Source organism: Thermobia domestica, chromosome 9 (genome assembly GCF_964235325.1).
Source record: "Thermobia domestica chromosome 9, izTheDome1.hap1.1, whole genome shotgun sequence".
Lineage (NCBI taxonomy): Eukaryota > Metazoa > Arthropoda > Insecta > Zygentoma > Lepismatidae > Thermobia > Thermobia domestica.
The window spans coordinates 275,935,163-275,955,377 of record NC_137462.1 but is presented as its reverse complement, the minus strand read 5'-3'; the positions used below and the strand labels follow the sequence as shown (position 1 = coordinate 275,955,377).

The 20,215-nt window shown below is 37.9% G+C and overlaps 1 long non-coding RNA gene across 1 annotated transcript in view; it reads right to left on the bottom strand.

Annotated features, from left to right (window-relative positions):
• Positions 1 to 1,225: 1,225 nt before the first annotated feature.
• LOC145660701 (uncharacterized) overlaps positions 1,226 to 20,215 on the bottom strand; it is a 39,924-nt gene continuing 20,934 nt past the window's right edge. The window contains exon 3 of the long non-coding RNA XR_014126862.1: positions 1,226 to 3,546. This is a non-coding gene — a long non-coding RNA (uncharacterized LOC145660701). The remainder of the gene's footprint in view (positions 3,547 to 20,215) is intronic.

The following is a 20,215-nucleotide window of genomic DNA, read 5'->3' as shown; positions in this document are numbered from 1 at the left end:
CTACGGAGAGGATGATGTAGGTACTGCCCTCAAAGAGAGTGTAATGCGTTCTCTTGGGTCCGGGATGGAATACTTAGTACCCTAACGCATACTCGTACCTCAGGAGCGTTGTGGAAGTGGGTCACTTCTTCGTCCCAGTAGTGTGACCTGGGTGCAGGAGCCACCACCCTACCAGGGGAGTCGCCGCTTCCAAATGGCCATTGTCTTTAAAGGTATACAGTCTACATCAGCCATTGGGTCTGGTAATGTACGGTTGACCTCTCACGTAAGAAGAGGTAGTTCCGTATTGTTTGAACGGCCCTACCGAAGGAAGGGTGTGGTTGTCGCTTCTAATGGTGGCTTATATGTACCATTGGGATTAAAACAAGTAGCTTAGCTACAACGTGTAAGTGGTACCTAAACACGTTAAAGATAGGTAGCCCCGTATTGTTTGGGCGGGCCTACCAGGGAAGACACGGCTCCCAAATAACAATGTCTGCCTTTGAGCAAACGGTCTACATCAGTCATTGGCTCTGGTAATGTACGGTGTACCTCCACCGTAATTAGAGGAAGTCCCATATTGCTTGGACGACCCTACCGGAGGAAGGAGTGTCGGATTCCTGCCTGCGGGGGACCAAACGGAGTGGAGGAGGGGCCAATCTCAGGAATCTGGGTAACGGTTCTGATCCCGCTAAAGGGAGGAAACTCTGGAGGGTATGAGCCGCCACCAAACTCAAATGGTGACTTAACACGTACCATTGGGTCCGGGATGAGATACGGAAGTATCTCGACGTGTGCGTGGTATCTCTACACGACAAGGCGGTTGCCAGTTGAACGATAGAGGTAGGCAGGGCCGGGATTGAACAAGGCCCCTTGGGCATTGCCTGGGGCCCCGGAATTTGGTTGGACTTTGGCGGGGTTGTGGTCATACCGTGGGATTCGGTAGCTTGTGGGAACCAATCCCAGAAATTTGGGTAACGGTAAACACGGGCGGGAAGTGAGCTTGCCTTATAACGCTCGGGCGCCATGCTTGCAGAGCATGGTAGGACTGACTCGCTAGCAATATGCCTCAACCAGTAGGTCAACTGGTAGGCACTCAGGACTTCGTTCTGGCCGCGCAGTGGGCGTATCCCACTCCCTCAGAGAATGGGGGTTACATCGCTTAGGCGAGTCAGAATTAGGGGACAAATTCTGACGGTGCACCATGTGCACGAGCATTCAATAGCGTATAGAAGAACTATGGGCGGGGTGCGTTACATTCTCGCGGAACCTGCCCATCTAATAGACCGAACGGTCGCGGGCATGCTTCCCATGCATGTAACTAGCGTGGACCAGTAGACCACTAGCATTAAAGTGTATTTATCACCTTACATTTCATTGTAATCTTTCTCTTTCATAGTGATCCGGATCCCACCTTACACTCCCATATAGATTCGGAGCTGACACAGGACGTAGAAATGGCATCACTCAATTTCGTTTTTCAAATGCATCAATATTTTGTGACACTGCTGACATTTTGCTATGTTATTCTATCTGTGTTATGCATTTGAACTAAATTCATAGTATGAGACCCATATTCCTTTATTATCATCTGTTGCCACATAATTTATCATTAACACATATCACGGTTAATGAGAAATACTAAAATGATTAGTAACTCCTAACTCTTAATTAGGTTTAATTAAAACATTGCGTAGTAGTTGAACCTATAGTTATTTGTCTTTTCCTAATGGTTATATCTATTCTTATTCGTCTCTTTCTAATGGTTGTACCTATTGTTATTCCTCTTTTTCTAATGGTTGTACCTGTTGTTATTTGCTTTTTCGTAATGGTTGTGCCTGTTGTTATTTATCTTTTTCTAATGGTTACACATATTGTTCTTTGTCTTTTACTAATGGTTGACCCATTTTTATTTGTCATTTCCTAATAGTTATACCTATTATTTATCTTTTAATAAAGGTTGCACCTATTATTTGACTTTTCCTAATGGTTGTACCTATTATCATTTGCCTTTTCCTAATGGTTGTACCTATTATCATTTGCCTTTTCCTAATGGTTGTACCTATTATCATTTGCCTTTTCCTAATGGTTATACCTATTATCACTTGCCTTTTCCTAATGGTTGTACCTATTGTTGTCTTTTCCTAATGATTGGCCCATTTTTATTTGTCATTTCCTAATAGTTACACCTATTGTCTTTTCCTAATGGTTATATCTATTATTATTCATCTCTTTCTAATGGTTGTACCTATTGTTATTCCTCTTTTTCTAATGGTTGTACCTGTTGTTATTTGCTTTTGCGTAATGGTTGTGCCTATTGTTATTTATCTTTTTCTAATGGTTACACATATTGTTCTTTGTCTTTTACTAATGGTTGACCCATTTTTATTTGTCATTTCCTAATAGTTACACCTATTATTTGTCTTTTACTAATGGTTGTGCCTATTATTATTTGTCTTTTCCTAATGGTTATATCTATTGTTATTTTTTCCTTATCGTATTTCACATGCTTTTAACACCCATAATGAAACATAATACTGTATATCAAGTGTCTATTTGGCCAACAGAATATCTTTTTCTTTTAGCAAAAAATAACTTCGAGTAACGGCAATTTAAAGAATGAACATTTCTAGAACACAACAGTTTTCCTTCTTGTTTGAAATGGTTCCACCTGTAACATAGACAAAATACATGAACAACGCTTGCTTGATTAGCATTGTACCAACTTGTTCAAATAAAAATGTTGGCCACCCACCTTAGTTTAAAAAACTATTCCTCAATGACTGAGTTATTTTCGGAACGTATTTTAACGTAGAGATATAATATTTTCAAAAATGAATTTCTATTTGCTTGAACCTTGATCTTGAATGAAAACTATCTTCCCTGGAATCACAATTAGCTGTCCATTTGTCTAACCATTAGTTTGAAACTATTTCTTCGTGGATTTCCACGATCATACGTCAACTTCATAATCGATCTCCGAACGATTGTTTCGTCCATTTCTTTGATCACTACAGAGACTTCCGTTGATTCTTTATCGAATTCTTTGTAAATCTTCTCGACTATTGACAGTTTCGATCCTCTGTTCACCTCATTTTCGATCCTCTGTTCACCTCTTGTTGATCTCCTTGATCATCATCGACTCCTAAGCCAGCTGCACTTGTACTTTGTTTCTTCTTAGTATTCTTCTTGGCCTTTACACTGACCACTCTGTCTGTTCAAAATAAAATGAAATCTTTCAGTTTAACATCCCACGATTATGTCCGTAGGCTAATCGAGACGGATCGTTAAAGCAAGAGATTGGTGATGGAAGAATTGGTGGAATGTTATGTAGGAGAAAATGAGAATAACGCAAGAAAATCCAGGGACACGATGTTTTCCACCACAAACTTACTTGGTCGGGATCGAACCAGGGACCCCATGCACCAGAGGAAGCGCTCTGCTACTGAGCCACTCTGCCCTCTACATTCTGTGTCTTGTAGGACCTCCTTCAGCTCAGACTTTATTGTCCATCTTCGTGTCTCCTAGGAGCTCGACGACATCTGACCCTTTTTCAGTCCTAATCTACTACGATAATATTAAGCAAAAGAAAGAAGAAAGGAAAAAGAAAAAAATATAGAAAATATGTAAACAAATACAACAAGCTATTGCATTATTTTTTCCCCTAAGGTCTCCACATAAGCTACTTCCTTATATAACATTTGAAAACAAATATTTTTTTGTAAAATGTTAAGATGCTGTACCACGTAAATCATTCAAACCTTATTACGAGAATAAACTTCATTTTTAGTAGAAACACAAAAGAAGATAGCGTAAAGGATGTTATTTGTGACAATAACAATTTTCGCCTAAATTATAACATGGTTATTTCCACGATTTAACTCTACTTCCAGTACCCATAAGATGAGATGACATGAACACTTTCCTTCATTGGACAGTTTTCCATGTCAGAAACAATCAATAGAATTCCCGATTTTGCTTCTATTGTAGATATTTGAGGAGAATCTATTACATCATCTTTTTTCCCATACACATAAGGGAAATGAGATCGGATACCTTGCACAAAGGAAGAAAATATTCGGAGCGACCAAAGTAACGACTACTGATATAAATTCTCCCAGTAGTCATAAGAATATTTTTCATAGAAGAGGATAAAGAAATGAAATGTCATCCGAAGTAAGAACTATAAGACGAAGGGAGGATGGTAAAAAGGAGGATTGTAGGAGCTCACACCTCTCTGAACGTCGAGATCTGAAGGAAACTTGTGGTGTAAAAGAAAGGGAATAAAAATGAGACATTTGGGTTTTAAGCTTTCCTTTTCGAGAAGAGAAATGAGGAGAAAAGATATTCTCATACACTTTTTTCCTTCTAAAGAAGGAGAATAATTATTTCCATCGCGTAGGGATATGGTGGGATGTCCTGTCGGTAAGAAGAAAATGTGGCACAACGAGAAGACGGAAATGAGCCCCATAGAACTTAGCCCTGATGACATTCTCCTGAGGGGAGAAGCGGTGGGTGTGACTGATGTTCGTAAGCCATCAACCTTCCTTTCGCTCTTAAAAGCGAGGTGGCCGGATATTGCACCAACGGCCAAAACATACCCCACCTTCCCCTACATAATCAGAGCACTAGATAGCTGGCAGCAAGCAGGCAAAGAGAGTACTCAACAAGGATAGGTTAGTAGGGATGGGTTTCTTGGCATTTTGGATTGATGGCAGAGAAGATGTGTTAGCAATTATTCATCGCGGTCTTGAGCCGAAAGCAGAAGGTACACAGGAAAATACAAGAAAGAAAGCAAGAGAAGAGCATTGTTACTGTTATACCATTCCTTAGTACAAATATATAGGTCGTAAGAACCTTTCTCATAGGAAACTTCAAAGAGTTATTACGGGGTAAATTGGACTGGTGTTTCATCACCCACTTACAACTAAGGACATAAAAAATCATATGGAGGTGGAAACAGATAGGGTATTGCTAATTTATTACAGGCTATAGTCGTAGGAAATATATCACAAGAAGTCCATATTTTACTTTGTTCATTAGTAGAATTTTATACCTCTAAATCTATGTAGATACTTCTACTTTTATGGGTGATTTATTTTTCGTTCTTCTGTAATACAGAGGTTATGAAAGAAAACATTTGCATGGATTTTTTATTCTAGATGATGTAATACTAATAAGAGTTTGAACCTTCGATTCCTCCTACCAAAGCAATCGCTCTCCGGCCAGGAGATTACATGGAATTATTCTTTTAAGATATACAGGTACTGGAGATTAAAACTTAAACACCTGTACAAATAACATAGAATGTTTGCAAGGCTCATCAGTGTTATCTGGTAGTTTATGACGTACTTTGGGGCAATGAGCCACATGTGTAGATCCTTTGTAGTCACTCCAGTTGAGGTTCGTAAAATCGTGTGTGTAGAGTGGTATAATGGGATATATATATCCGACTTAGGGGAGATCGTAGGAGGAAGTCTATCAGGCGCATTTGTGTCCAAAACTGTAACATTTTGTGAAGTGTCATAAGATGTAGTATCCAGGCTGATGTGTGCATATGAATAGGAAGGACAAACACATACAGGATAAGTAACTCTAGGAGAAAACGGAAATTGTCTGAAAGGGACGTCAGGACATTGACTAGGATTGTTGCACGAAAACGGAAAACCACTGCATCGACAATTACTGCAGAAGTAAGTCGATACCTGTATAATGTCCATTCATGACAGGATTGCTATACTAAAGCCTTTCATCTGTAACAAAAATGCCACACTCGGCTGAGTCCAGCTCTACTGTTTTTCAAACAACAGTTAGTGTTCGTCTGGAGAAGCCCCTCTGAGGCATACAATTTAGGCTGCTTGATACCCACAGTTAAACATGGAGGAGAATCCGTGATAGTTTGAGGTGCAATATTGTGAGAGACTTTGGGCTCACACTGTTTTAGAGGGTCGTGCCTACAACGACTCACCAAAGGTAGTCGTCAACCTGGTTCGGCTAATAATAATATAAGTAAATCTTGAGTGGTAGTAATTGTTTACACATTAAAATATCTTCAATAATTATATACACTAGTATTCTCACCTTTTCTATCGAAATTACAAGTCGATGATGAGTATAAAATAATTTATTCGTTGATTATCTTTTAACGTATATTCACACACACTGTCTTGCAAGCATACATGTTGATTAGGTATCCATAAACAACTACATAGCAACCAATTATTCAATAATGTATCTTTCTTACATATATTAAAAACATTCTTCTTTTGTTATTTTTAAATTAACATTATATCTGGTATAGTGCTTGTGTATGAGCACTTTCTGCCCAAAAATACAAGTAATTAGCAACTTATACAAAGTATCTCGTTGTATAAAATGTCGCCCGACGACGGGACTGAATATAAAAGTTACAAGCGAGCTTGGCTTTTATATTTAAGAACCACTGGTCCGTTTACAATAATGATATTACATTACTTATGTCCTTTACATTTTGATCGCCCCTCGTATGTTTATCTTCATTAAGCTTCATATATATATAAATACATTTATAATAAATCTTTTATTCCATTATCATTTATCCTTTATTACAAAAACGTCGTCGCTTAATAATATAATTAATGAAGGGTGCGAAGTCAAAATCGTAAGAGGCACATTACTTTTTAAAACATAAACCACAATGATTAGCAGATTCAATCATTATTAAAACGGTGATGTTAAGAAAATAATATTTGATCTTTCCAGGGCGCATTATATAATAACTACATTAGATGATATTTTAAAATATACATTGTATCACTAAGGCATCAGAATATAGAAGAATCTTATTCGAGTAATATGTAAGGTAGTGCATAAAGACAGTCGTCGAATAATTAGCTTAATAAAATGAACCTTATACTTAACATAATCTTTGACAACAAATTTCCAACACAAATCCATATAATATAAATAACCTTTGCTTTTAATCAATTATGAATCGAATTATAATTCTTCACATTAACAAGAGAGAATTAAAAATCATTTGAAAATTATCATTGGTTAATGAGAATTAAAGAAAATTAAATTGAATAAAAATAAGATAAATATTCATGAGAATCTATAGCTGATATGGGTTTAACCCTTACTTCATCAACTGTAGTCAGCTTAAATTCGTACTTGCATATGATTCTAATAAAGTACATTGTACTGCACAATCGTTATTATGTCCCACACTATTTTGTACATGAATTGCGTCATGACTTTGATTTTGATATGAAGTGCCATCTCTTGCACTACGGTTATGTCTATCCATAGAATTTATAGCATTCCTTGAATTTCGCCATGTATTTTGACTGTTTTTGAGTCTACTTCGATTAAGTGATCTGACATAATTATTGTCACGATTGATTAGGTTAGGTGGATTCCCAACATATCTTTGCCTATTTTGCTCGTTCTGATTGCTTAAATTCACTCGATTTAGGTTGTGTTCCGTATCGTTCGCATTACGGATATTTAGATTACGAACAGGTACAAGGTGATCTGAATTATTTTTAATTTTACCTAATCCTGCTTGATGATTCTGAGCGTGGTATTGAGTTTCATAGCATTGGACAAGCATTAAGAGGTGATTAAAACTCATACACTGGGTAGAAAACAAGATCTGTTGTAGTTTAAACGGTAGTAAATTTCGAATTGATGCAATTACTCTAGATTCCGATTGCAACGGATTTACGACTTTTAATTCGTTATATGTATTTACAACAAAATCAACAACAGATTTGTGCAAACGAGGATTAAAAGGTTGATTTCTAATCGTGGCATCTCTGTTTGCAAGCAAAAAGTCATTTTCGTAATTTGCAATCAGCGCTGCTTTGAATTCCTCATACGTATTGACGTGATCTCGTACTGCTTTAAACCATAAAGAACATGGTGGGAGTAATAAATGAGGGATTAGTTTCATATATTGCGATTTATCTATACACATTATATTGCACTCATCCTGAAATTTTTCTAGGAAAGAGGTAGCATTTTCGTTACATTTACCACTGAACTTACTCATAGCACGTATTTCACTCATCTTTACACTTAACTTTACCTTTCTTTCACCTTTCCGTGTTCGTGTTGAGTGACAATTCCTACCTACTGCGTTATGTGTAGTTCCACCGTCTCTTTTCCGCCCATCTGTATTCCTTGGATGAATTCCTTCCAAAATAATGTCCTCATCAGATGGATCACTTAAAGATGAGATAATGTGAGGTCCACGTTGATCTGCTACGGGTGAATGCGAGGTCATCTCCTGTGAACAAGGGAACTCCAAATGATCATTAACCATGTTGTTGTGGTATGCGTTGTCCTTAATCTGTAGCGTCCTGATTTCCTCTTGTAATGTAGATATTAACTGAGCATTCGCACGTATCTGGTTAGTATTATCCGTGACCTGAATCTTTTGTTGCCGTACAGAAGATTCTATTACTTCCAAATCCTTTTTTACACAGTTGACTTCTTGAATAACGTGGTTGTAATTATCCTGGCAATCTTCAGATACTCTTCTTAGCTTTTCATCGAACTGTGATGTAATGTCACTCACCGCCTGGATGATAGATTGTTTCGTCTCTTCGGATGTCTGCTCCAATCGTCTACTTAATTCCTCATACTGTTTGCTGGATTCTTCGGATTTCCGCTCCACCGTCTGTTTTAATTCCTCATACTGTTTGCTGGAAGTCTGCTTTAATTCATTGGACATCTGAGCCAAATTTTGTTCTAATCGTTGTTCTTGTCGCTGTAGAGCCATTAAGATTTTGTCTTCTAACGTCAACATTTCGGGTACAACAGGAGCTGTATTTTGTTCTTCGTTACCACTGTCACCAGTTTCTTTCTCCATTGCCTCACCGATCATCATTTTTCTTGTGATTATTCTACCACTTCTAAGTATAGTAAAGTTCGTAGTCATGAACCTTATTACTGAAGTAAATTCCCCCTTACTTTGTACTTCAGGATATGAATTTACAAAGTTCCCGGGTGAGGTAAACCAAAAATTTTACAACGACTCACCAAAGGTAGTCGTCAACCTGGTTCGGCTAATAATAATATAAGTAAATCTTGAGTGGTAGTAATTGTTTACACATTAAAATATCTTCAATAATTATATACACTAGTATTCTCACCTTTTCTATCGAAATTACAAGTCGATGATGAGTATAAAATAATTTATTCGTTGATTATCTTTTAACGTATATTCACACACACTGTCTTGCAAGCATACATGTTGATTAGGTATCCATAAACAACTACATAGCAACCAATTATTCAATAATGTATCTTTCTTACATATATTAAAAACATTCTTCTTTTGTTATTTTTAAATTAACATTATATCTGGTATAGTGCTTGTGTATGAGCACTTTCTGCCCAAAAATACAAGTAATTAGCAACTTATACAAAGTATCTCGTTGTATGCCACTGGCAAGGACATAGAACCATTCTGGAAGGACAATTTACACCCTATGTTTCGAACACTTCTCCCGGGCAGTGTTGTAGTGTTCTAGGTTGATAACTGCGCCATTCGTACTGTTAAACTTGTCACAGAGTGCTTCGATGAGTATGACAGAAAGGTTGAACATCTGCCATGGCCCGCTCAATCAGCAGATCTCAACATCATTGAGTTCGTATGGGGTTTGTTAAAAGATCGAGTGAGGAAACGTTTCCTTCCAGCACGTGCACGTGCTGAATTTGTCACTGAACTTCAAGAGGAATGGCAGAAAACCCTTCTGCAGACGATTCAGGACCTCTATCGATTTTTTGCAATTCGTATTGCTGCTGTTCTGACCGCCAAAGGCGCCCCAACACCTTATTAAATAGAAATTATGGCTTTCTACAAGATGTTTCAATATCCACTAACCGCATATACAGGGTGCCCGTCAAGTCAGTTGCCACCCAGTGTATCTGCGAAACGACTGCAAATATGAGAAAACGCGAAAACACGTCTATCACTATTATAAGGGGTTGCAATTGTGTGCTATGGAAGTTCCACACCAGACCCTCCAAATAGGGACAGGGTGTAAACTTCTGTACACTGCGGTAGTACTAATCCTTTTTTCTGATGTTTATATTTTCACAACTTATTATTCCCACTTTTGAGATAACTATTCCGTAAAACCTTACTCTCACGGCAATACAGTGTAACAGCAAAATGGACCTTCTTTTCCAAAGCTAGGGGCAACATACACAAAAACAAAATCTCCCCGCAATAACTCATCATTTTCTCGTTTTAGAAACGTATTTAAGATACTTACAATCTACCTACAAATCACAAAAACGTAGAAAGACCATGCTCACAAGCCATTTATATCTAAAAGTCATCAAAGGCCTTCACTCCGAACTTTGATTTCACCGCCAATTTAGATGTTGGCAACCTAGCAAATTTATAACTTACAGCAAAAGGTCTTTTGTCGAGCCTTTTCAAATTACTCACCCTCTTTGCCATTTGAAATGTTCAAGTTTGGGGAGGGGTCTGGGGTAGAACTTTTACAACACATAATTGCAACCCCTTAAAATAATGACAGACGTGATTATGCGTTTTCTCATATTCGTAGTCATTTCGCAGATACGCAGAGTGACTAAGGGCTTTATGGACACAAAATGTGAACCCCCGTCATTTTGGATGGGGTAACCCACAGCAACTTGAAACTTTAGGTTTTAGCTCTTATGGACTACTTGAGGAAGACTTGACTGTCGTCTTAATCATAAGACAACTATTCGATTTCTGATAGGAGGGCTTTAGTTGAGTTGAGTTTGAGTTTAACGTCCTGTTCAGCAGCGATGCTACATGAGACATGGATCTACTGATTAATGTGGAATCCGAACCACAGCTCCCGCCGGGAATCGAACCTGGCTCTCCCACGACAAATGCGCGTACGCTAATCACTTAGCTACGAAGAAGCTCTAGGTAGGAGGGATTGCCACTACAAATTGTTAGTTCGCAACTTAATGATATGGGTTGTGCAACATTGACAAATTCCAAACAGCTAGATTAAATGTGATTAAGAAACCACGTCACATCATGAATATTCGAGTTGCAGTAATGGGAATCATTAACCCACTAAATCATTATGCAATAATGATGTAAAGGTGATACTAGTATGTGTGGGTCAGCGGGACTGTTCGGGTCACCAGGCCAGACCGGGATCTGGGAAGTGAGACCCATACCTGAGTGACCTGATACAAAACGTGACCAACTCATCCAAGTGAGCCGTCGCCAATACCGTATGTGCTGGTAACTGCATTTTCTCAGTTGTGTAACACTAACATAACTAGCATAACAGAAATAAACGAATGCTACATTTTTTTTACTTTATCCTTTAGCGTGGTTCAAACTGATGTTAACGATTACCACTACTTATAACTCTTTTATCAATCATCCAAATAGCTTCAAATCTTACAGTTAAATGCTAAAACTCTCCTAGTTTTTGTGATAAAAAAAAACGAAAATAGTACATCACAAATGTTCTATATGGGCCCCCTTTGTTACCCTGCATACATCTACTCGGTGAGGTGATTTTGAGTTTAACGTCCCGTTCAGCAGCGAGGCTAATATGAGACGAGGATCTACTGATTAACGTGGAATCCGAACCACATGAGCTCCCACCGGGAATCGAACCCGGGTCTCCCACGCCACAGGCGCGTACGCTAACCGCTTAGCCACGGAGGAGCTCAACATCTATTCGATATTCCAATTCCGCCCAGACCCATTTCGACATATTTGCATCAAAGTTTGCACTGCAGCAGTGATGCGCGCTTTCAGTTCATTCACATCTTGGGGTGGAGGGGGTTTGTAGACAATGTCTTTTAGATGTCCCCACAGAAAAAAATTGCAGGGGGTTAAGTCCGGTGATCTTGGTGGCCAACGTAGAAGCTGATGATCATTTTTACCTGACCGCCCAATCAAGCGATGTGGCAGTCTGTTGCTGAGGAAATTTTTGACATTGTGACGAAAGTGATATGGAGCTCCATCCAATTGATAGATGAAGTTTGCACTGTCATGTTCGAGCTGTGGCATAAGCCACGTAGTAAGCATTTGTAGAAATAATTGTCCAGTCACAGTTCCTTCGTCAAAGAAGTACGGACCATAAACTTTTGAAGATGAAATTGCACAAGACACATTCGTCTTCGGTGAATCACGCACAATTTCACAGATTTGATGAGGCTTCTCAGTTCCCCAAATGCAACATTTTGTTTGTTCACTCTTCCTGTCACATGGAACGTAGCCTCATCACTGAAACAAAGTTTGCCCAAAATATCATCAACACAGCACCATTCTTGAAATGACTCACAAAAAGTCTTGCGACACGTGTGATCATTAGGTGTTAAGTGTTGTAACAACTATACTCGGTACGGATACATCTTTAAAAGTTTACGCACTACACGCCAAACAGCTGTTTGAGGTATTTGAAGCTCTTTGCTTAACCCTTAAGTACTATGGACGAAATTAATCACATAACTACTATGGAGCGGTCTGTCAGACCGCATTGTTGTTTCAGATTTTCTGAAAAGTAGTTTTATTATATAGTTTTAAAAATGCTATCGTACATACTTTAGTTGTTAATAGAAAAATAAAGCATAGTAATTTCACTATGTAGAAAACGTTTTATATTTTTAAAACAATGAAAAAGAAAACATAGTCAAAAATTGCAACAATGCTTTCACTGTTGTTTTAAAATTTTAATTGTTGAAATATTCAATTTATTTATCTGTTTGTATATAATCAAAATATCACTAATCCAAAATATATTGTTCTTATAGATGCACTGAGAATAAAAAATACAGTAAAAACGGAGAAAAGAATATGGAATTGCAGCTTTTTCAAACCTACAAGAAAGTATTGTTATATTTTTGTTTAGTGAAAAGGTAATGAATAAAACTAATTTTTCGTTCTAATATGATGGCGAAAGTGAAGAAAATGCATTTCACCGGTAAAGAAAGAACTGTACTAAATTTTCTGACTTCATGCACTTTCTTCGGGTAGGCACATGGAACTTTTTTTTTTTTTTTTTTTTTTTTTTTTTTTGCACTGAAACCACATCTGCATCCTACACCGCTGACATGAATATCTTGCTTTCCGCTTAGGACGCAGTGAACAGAAGGCCACGATTTCTTCTTATCGAACTCCTTACTCGTCCGGGATGGTGGAAAGCTCACTTTCAATCTGCAGTATGCTCTTGATTGAAAAACTCAGCCTTTGTGGCAGATGTCTGATGAATAAAACTACGTTCCATGTGATGTCTAACAAGTCCTTTTGCCAACATTTTCATGAAATCAAGTCTTGTCATTACTGCGGACTTAGCGTTGGCCTGATGCAAAACATACGCATTGACACCATACGCAACATGCAGCATACACAGCATAAAGATAATTGTGAATTTCCATCGTCCTTTTCGATGACGACGTGTACATTTTTAGTTTAGAGTATCCACTTCGCCTTTAGTCACGTTATAAGATATTATTATTTCAGGTTTTCCTGTCTCTGGCTCATTATTTGACATGTGGTGTCAGACAAGCCACACGGTAAGACACAATCTGCTAATAATTGGCAGATAACGAAGGACTGCTAAATCGTAAAATACTCACGTAACTACTATAGTACGTCTGTGAGACCGCGCGACCCCTCCAGCGCCGTGCACAGGTGATCTGTTATAACACGAACTTCAGAATATGTAACTATTTGCTAGAAAAGAAGGTAGACGAGAAGATCCACTTGTAGTGGTAGGGATGTAGAAAATATAATCACATAAAAAGTCGCAGCGGTCTGAGAGACGATCCATAGTACTTACGGGTTAACTCTCCTTGTTGACTTTTGTGGGCTGCGTTCAAAACTGGTTCAAACCCTTTCGACATCTGCCTCAGAAGTGGACGGCGTACCGGGCGATTTTTCTTTACAAATGCATGCCGTTCTGTTGAATTTGTCATTCCACTTACGTATGGAGTTCTTTGATCGTGGATCTTTATGAAATTTTGTGCGGAACTTGCGTTGAACACTAACAACACACGGACAAACGTGAAACTGTAAAACGCAAAATGCTCTCTCCACCACAGGCAGCCATCTTGGAACTAATCACTCTGCCACCTAGCGGATAAATTTTAAACTACTACGCTCGTTCCAAACAAAACTAGAGGATAATATTGAAAGTATTTCCAGAGAGATTTCATTGTTGATAGAATATTATCACTTAGCACGTTTCCTTATCGTTCACATTATTTTGAATGACGCTGTATTTCATATTCCTTATATAATTTAACATTTTCCACAACAATTCCAGAACTGACCTTTTATGACTGTAGGTCGAACATAGCTTTAAGGCCACGGGATCTCCGGCCCTGTCCTAACCGATTTCAAAATGACCGAAAGGAACGGAAGAGGGGAAACTCAGCGATATGAGAGAGAAAAATTTAGTAAAACTGTGTTGCAATTTACAACATAAAAAATTAGCATATTGTACGTACAGTCAGTGATAAAATACCTTTCCGTTAGGAAAAAATTACTTTGGGAATGACGATAATATGGCAGGAACGTACAACGATTGTATGGCTGAAACGTCCAGAAAAGTACATTCTTTTTGATTTACTGAAAACTGTACTCAAATTGTCCTTAAATTCGGAAGTTATTTACGAAACTTGAGGATGGTATCGAAACGAGAAGAGACGATAGGCCTACATTGTACAGCCTCGGTCTCGTCTCGGTTGATAAATAGCAGTCTCGATCTCGTCTTGGTCAAAAGATGCTTGTCTCAATCTCGGTCTCGTCCAGAAAGTCTCGAAATAAATAGTGTGAAATCATTATTATTATTATCGTACAGTGTATCGTTTCCGCTTCTTATTTTTTTGCCTTCGTTCTTGACTTAGAATTATGGTATAGTGTACCTCTTCATAGCTAATTTGCTAGCGCTAATGCTTTCCATGCGTGTTTTCCGGGTTCAGTCATCAGTGGGTATATCATACCTGGGATATTTCACTTTCAGTAATAGACTATGTCTCACATAGCCTCAGTACTGCCTACACAATTAAACTCTATTAAATTAACTCCAGTACTATACAGTAGTTTATTTCCTTCCTTTGAATCAGAATTTTTCGATACCTCCTAACGGATAACGCAATGCATAGTAACACGAATGTATTTAATCGAAATTTTACAATTTCTCATTTATTCTGCTTTGACCGTCATTTTAAAAATAGAATATAACGTTCAATATCTTAATAAATAGGGTAAATTATTACTACAATATACTTTGTTTCAAATTGATCATATGTTTAATTACCGTTCCACATCTCCGCGTTTAATTGACAGTTCATGACACGAACTTCCTGAACCTTATGGTTGGAGCTATGGTACTCATCTTTGTTATGTGAGGTCTCGTGTTGGATCACCAAACAAGTTAGATTCAAAGTCCGATGTTTCGCATAGTTCACGTCACACTTTAAGTGCATTCTGTTTTTTATACAAGTTCATAAGGTCGTAATGAATTACATAAGCATATTTCCAGTGCCGTAATTAGGCAAGAGCAACTGCGGCACTGCGCCGGGGCAGGCCCGTAGCCAGCCTAAAAATGTAGGGGGGCGGTAGAAGTTAGGGGGGCCCGATACAACCATATCATAGTTCATCCCCATATTAAATATAGTTCATTTGCAGGTCTACCGTGAAAATTTTAGGAGGGTCAGCAAAAATTTAGAGAGGGCCCGCCCCCTAGCACCCCATGGACCTGCCCCGGGGTCCTCACCCATAAGGGCTTTGAAAAAGAAAACAGGCTTACAAAATTTCTACTTTGAAAATTGAATAAAGGATAATACCTAAGAAATTGAAGAATTTAGTGCTATAATTTGAATAAATTGTCGTGGATACTGCAGGCATATTTGTACTCCAGGAAACATTTTCCCCTGGGTGGCGACAAAATGAGTATTGGAGGCCCACAGAGTTATTGTTACTCAACTAGGTAGGACAAAACACTAACTTTTTTCCTTCCGGAAATATCTTGTTTTACTCTTCATACTACTCTTCGCAGAAGTTTACTCGTATGTAAAGTACAAAAAAAGTTTTAAAAATTATATATATACAGGATGTTTCAAAACAATACCGACAACGTTTGAAAGTGATCCCTGACATAAGATAAGACGAAAAGTATAGACTAAACTGGGTGCACAGAAGCTTCCTTTCGGAGTTATGGACTGCCGAAAATACGAAAAAATGAACTTTAGGGGTCCATAGCTCGAAAACCATAAGATCTGTAGTCGGTCAAGAATTCACTTTGGAACTATACGTCCGCTATCTAAAAATACATGTTTTAGAATCCGAAGGCAATCACGCAACAATTTTTATAGAGGCAGTTTGGCTACAGGCATATAATTTGAAGAGGATACGGACAAAATCTCGTGGCCGTGGAATATATATCCCCCTCCCTTTTGTTGTGCCGACAAAGTGAAATTATAAAAGACATCCTAGCCTCGAACCTCATCTATGTTGAAAATTTGATTGAGATCGGTGGGATGGCTCAAGAGGTATAACGTAACAAACATAGTCATTTAATTTTTATATATATATAGATTTCCAAAGCATGCATTAGAATTTTTCTTGTCATTATTTTAATGTAATTATGTTTTATTACTAAATATATACATATAGTAATATATAGAACATTCTACATTGAAGAAATCGTCGTGAAGAGGTTTTATCCTGACGACATTTCCACCCAGGCGACACTACGTCTTGCTTAATTTAGACCAGGCGAGATTTTGTGTCGCGAGATCATTACAACGAGGTTTTGGTCAGGCGAGATTTTGGGTATGGCGATATTTTGGGGCGCGAAGTTTTGGAAGACGAGGTTTTGCCAAGGCGAGGTTTTGGCAAGGCGAGGTTTTGGCCAGGCGAGGTTTTCGCCCCGCGAGATTTTGGCCCGCGACGTTTTGGGCGGCGAAGTTTTGGCCAGGCGAGGTCTCGGCCCGGCGAGATTTTGGGCCGCGAGGTTTCGGGAGGCGAGGTTTTGGTCCACGAGGTTGTGGCCGCGAGGTTGTGGCCGCGAGGTTTTGTACCCAAACCAATTTGAAGTACTCACCAACTACCTCTATAAAAATTGTTGTGGAAGTAGCGCAGGATTCTGAAGCATGGATATTTAGATAGAGCATATACTAGTTCCTAACTGAAGTCTTGTCCCGACTACGGTAGGTGCCATAGTTTTGAAGCTATAGATCTTTAAAGCTCACTCTTTTGTGTTTCCGCAACCTATAACTTCGAAAGGAAGCATTTTGTGCACCCAGGTTAGTCTATACTTTTCATCTTACCTTTGTGTCAGAAATCATCTCCCAAACGTTGTCGGTGTTGTTTTGAAACATCCTGTACAAATATATATTTGCTCTGATTAACCATAGAATTTCAATAGTATCATGTAGAGACGAAAGCAGAAATTTATTTCGGGGTAGGAGGTCCAAAGCTTTTCGGGTTAGTGCAAATTCAATATGAGGACAAACTGTATTAAAATTTGTAACATGGCCCCAAAAATTAGGTAAAATTTACAGGAAAGTCGGAATTTCAAATGAGAGGGAGTTTGGGCCCCCCATGAACCACCTTCTGCGCACTCCTCATATCACGTATCTTTTTATTTTTATATATAGGGCTACAAATAGTTCAAATCCGCTACTTTTCGAGTACAGACATGAAACTTTTTGATCTTCGATCTGGCAACACTGACTTAATGATTTGGTCTAGCGGCTAGCACGCTTGATTTCGGTTCACATGGTTCAGAGTTCGATTCCCGGTAGGGGTACAGTTGAACGATCTAAGTGGTTCGGGATCCAGTATAATCAGTATCTTCTTCACACCTTCTTCTTTACATCTTCTTTAGCCGCCCTAGCATAAACATGTGACGTTAAACTAAACCAAACCAAACCAAAACCAACACAATGTGTATTACTAACTGTAAGACCTTGAATAATTGCATATAGCCAGTAGCATATTTAAGGGAACTTCCGGGCTTAAGCCCCCGAAATTTTTTTTACTATATTAAAGTAAATGAATATCTTGCAGAATTTTCACATTTCCAGAAATAAAGTAAGCAAAGACACCCCGAAACAAAATCGTAAATACGCCACTGCATATAGCTATATGGTATGGATCGAGTTTGAGGTGGTCGATGGTCAAACTAAAACTAAGAGTGTAATTAGGACTTTTAATTAAGCACGGTTTTAATCTAAAGTGCACACCAGGCCTAAGGCTTAGGAGGAACAATTGATGTTACTGAAAAGTTATCAGTTACATTTAATTTCAGTTACAATTTGCATTTATACTTATTACTGGAACAAAAACTTTAACATTAACATTAAAAGTAGCCCAAAGACTATGAGAAACGTCGTTTTTGGAAAACATTCTTGCACCATAAAACAAATTACGAGTAATTTAAAAATATTTTGCAGTTTAGTTACGTTACTTGCACTATATTTAGAATAATATTTAGCAATTTATTTAAGTGGGCAAAACTACTTAAAATAATGTAACTGCGACTTGTTGCAGTGTTGCCACAGTCCTAGCCCTGGAGTGGGCTGAAAATAGTACCAAACTGAAACAAAAAGGGCTGAATTCATTTCTTTATACCAATTGTAATACATGGTTCTAAAAGAGTAAAGTTCTAGAACATTCTTCCCCTCTTCCATGAGTCTAAATAAAGAAAGTGCTCTTTTTAAAAATTACTTTAATAAAAACATCCAAATAGGAGGATCCCGAACAACCATGGAAGTATATGAAGCTTTTTCTCATAGGTAGGAAATATAACAGAAGCCGCAAATTAAAAGGGAAAACAGTTATTTTCAGTATGCATTGTAAGGAAATCAAATGCGCCTCTATTTCAAAGTTACCAATAAACCTAAAGGGTATTATGACTATATATAAAAAAATACATAAAACGAGGAATAAATCAATCATCTCCGATTCGCGTGGAAACTGTACGTTATAATAAAATATTAAAATATAAATTATCAGGATGCGCCCATCTAGCATCACTTGTTTCCCGGTATAGTTCGAATTACGAATTTCGCACTTAAAGTTCATAGCGTTATGCGATGCAACGTCACAGAATAAATGCTGAGCATAATTTTTTTAAAGAGTCCAACACACAGTATGAGAACGTGAGATGTAGGAAAAGTCTTACTGACACTTTTGAAAATGTGAATTTATATTTGTTAAATAGTGCTGAATTGGGCAGAATTGTACCAACTTTTTCACAAAATGGGCTGAAAATGCCAGCGTGGTACCAACGGGCCGATGAACGACAAAAAGGGCTGAATTTGGTACAATTGTACCAAGTGTGGCAACAGTGACTTGTAATTAAAACTATCAGAAACAATTGTTGTAATGTTATAGAAGGAAAGGAAAGCAACAATTATTTTTAAAATTTGACACAAATTCATCATTTTAAGCAGTATAATAATCACTACCCGTGTGGCTGGTGTTTCTGAAACGGTTTGAAATAGCAATTGTTGTAAATGGCATTACGATCATTAAAGTCTTTCGGAAGCATCTACATGATGAGACGTAATATATCAGCATGTTTTCGAAGCAAAGTCTTTAGTAAAAGTTAAAGTTTCCATTTCTTGTAACTTTGTTCCTTCATTCATTCGAAATAAGCTACATTATACCATGATCATGGAATTTGACGCTAAGATACAATTGATGCGCATTGCACCGTCCATGCCATTTGAGTTATTAAAGATCTACAAAATGTTGATGTTACTGATATTTCATTGTCCATTGTTACACTGAATAATGTGTGTGGTATTGTGGTTTTATTTAATATCTAAATTAGAAATATGTAATACCTTACGTAAAGCAATTTGAGAAAATACAATTTTATGTTGTGTTGGCAACATTGCTAGCTTATCTAATGTTGCCGAGTATCTACAAAAATTTCCCCTTCAATATTTCACACAATATGGCACAAAATTTAAAAATTTTTAATATTATACAGACGCAGTTCCAAGAGGAGGGCTAAGGGCTATCTATGCCCCCCCTCCTTGACGCAAGGCCGGCACTATACACTGGATAAAATAGGCTCCAACCCTACTTTGTTTACACTGGATAAAGCGGCAAACTGTGGCTTACCCTCTTCCTTGATCATATCCGGATATGTATATAGAAAGAAAGAGAGAGGAGACACAGAGAGAGAGAGAGAGAGAAAGAAAGAAAGAAAGAAAAAAAAGAGAGAAGGCTATATACATCAGCAGTGGATTT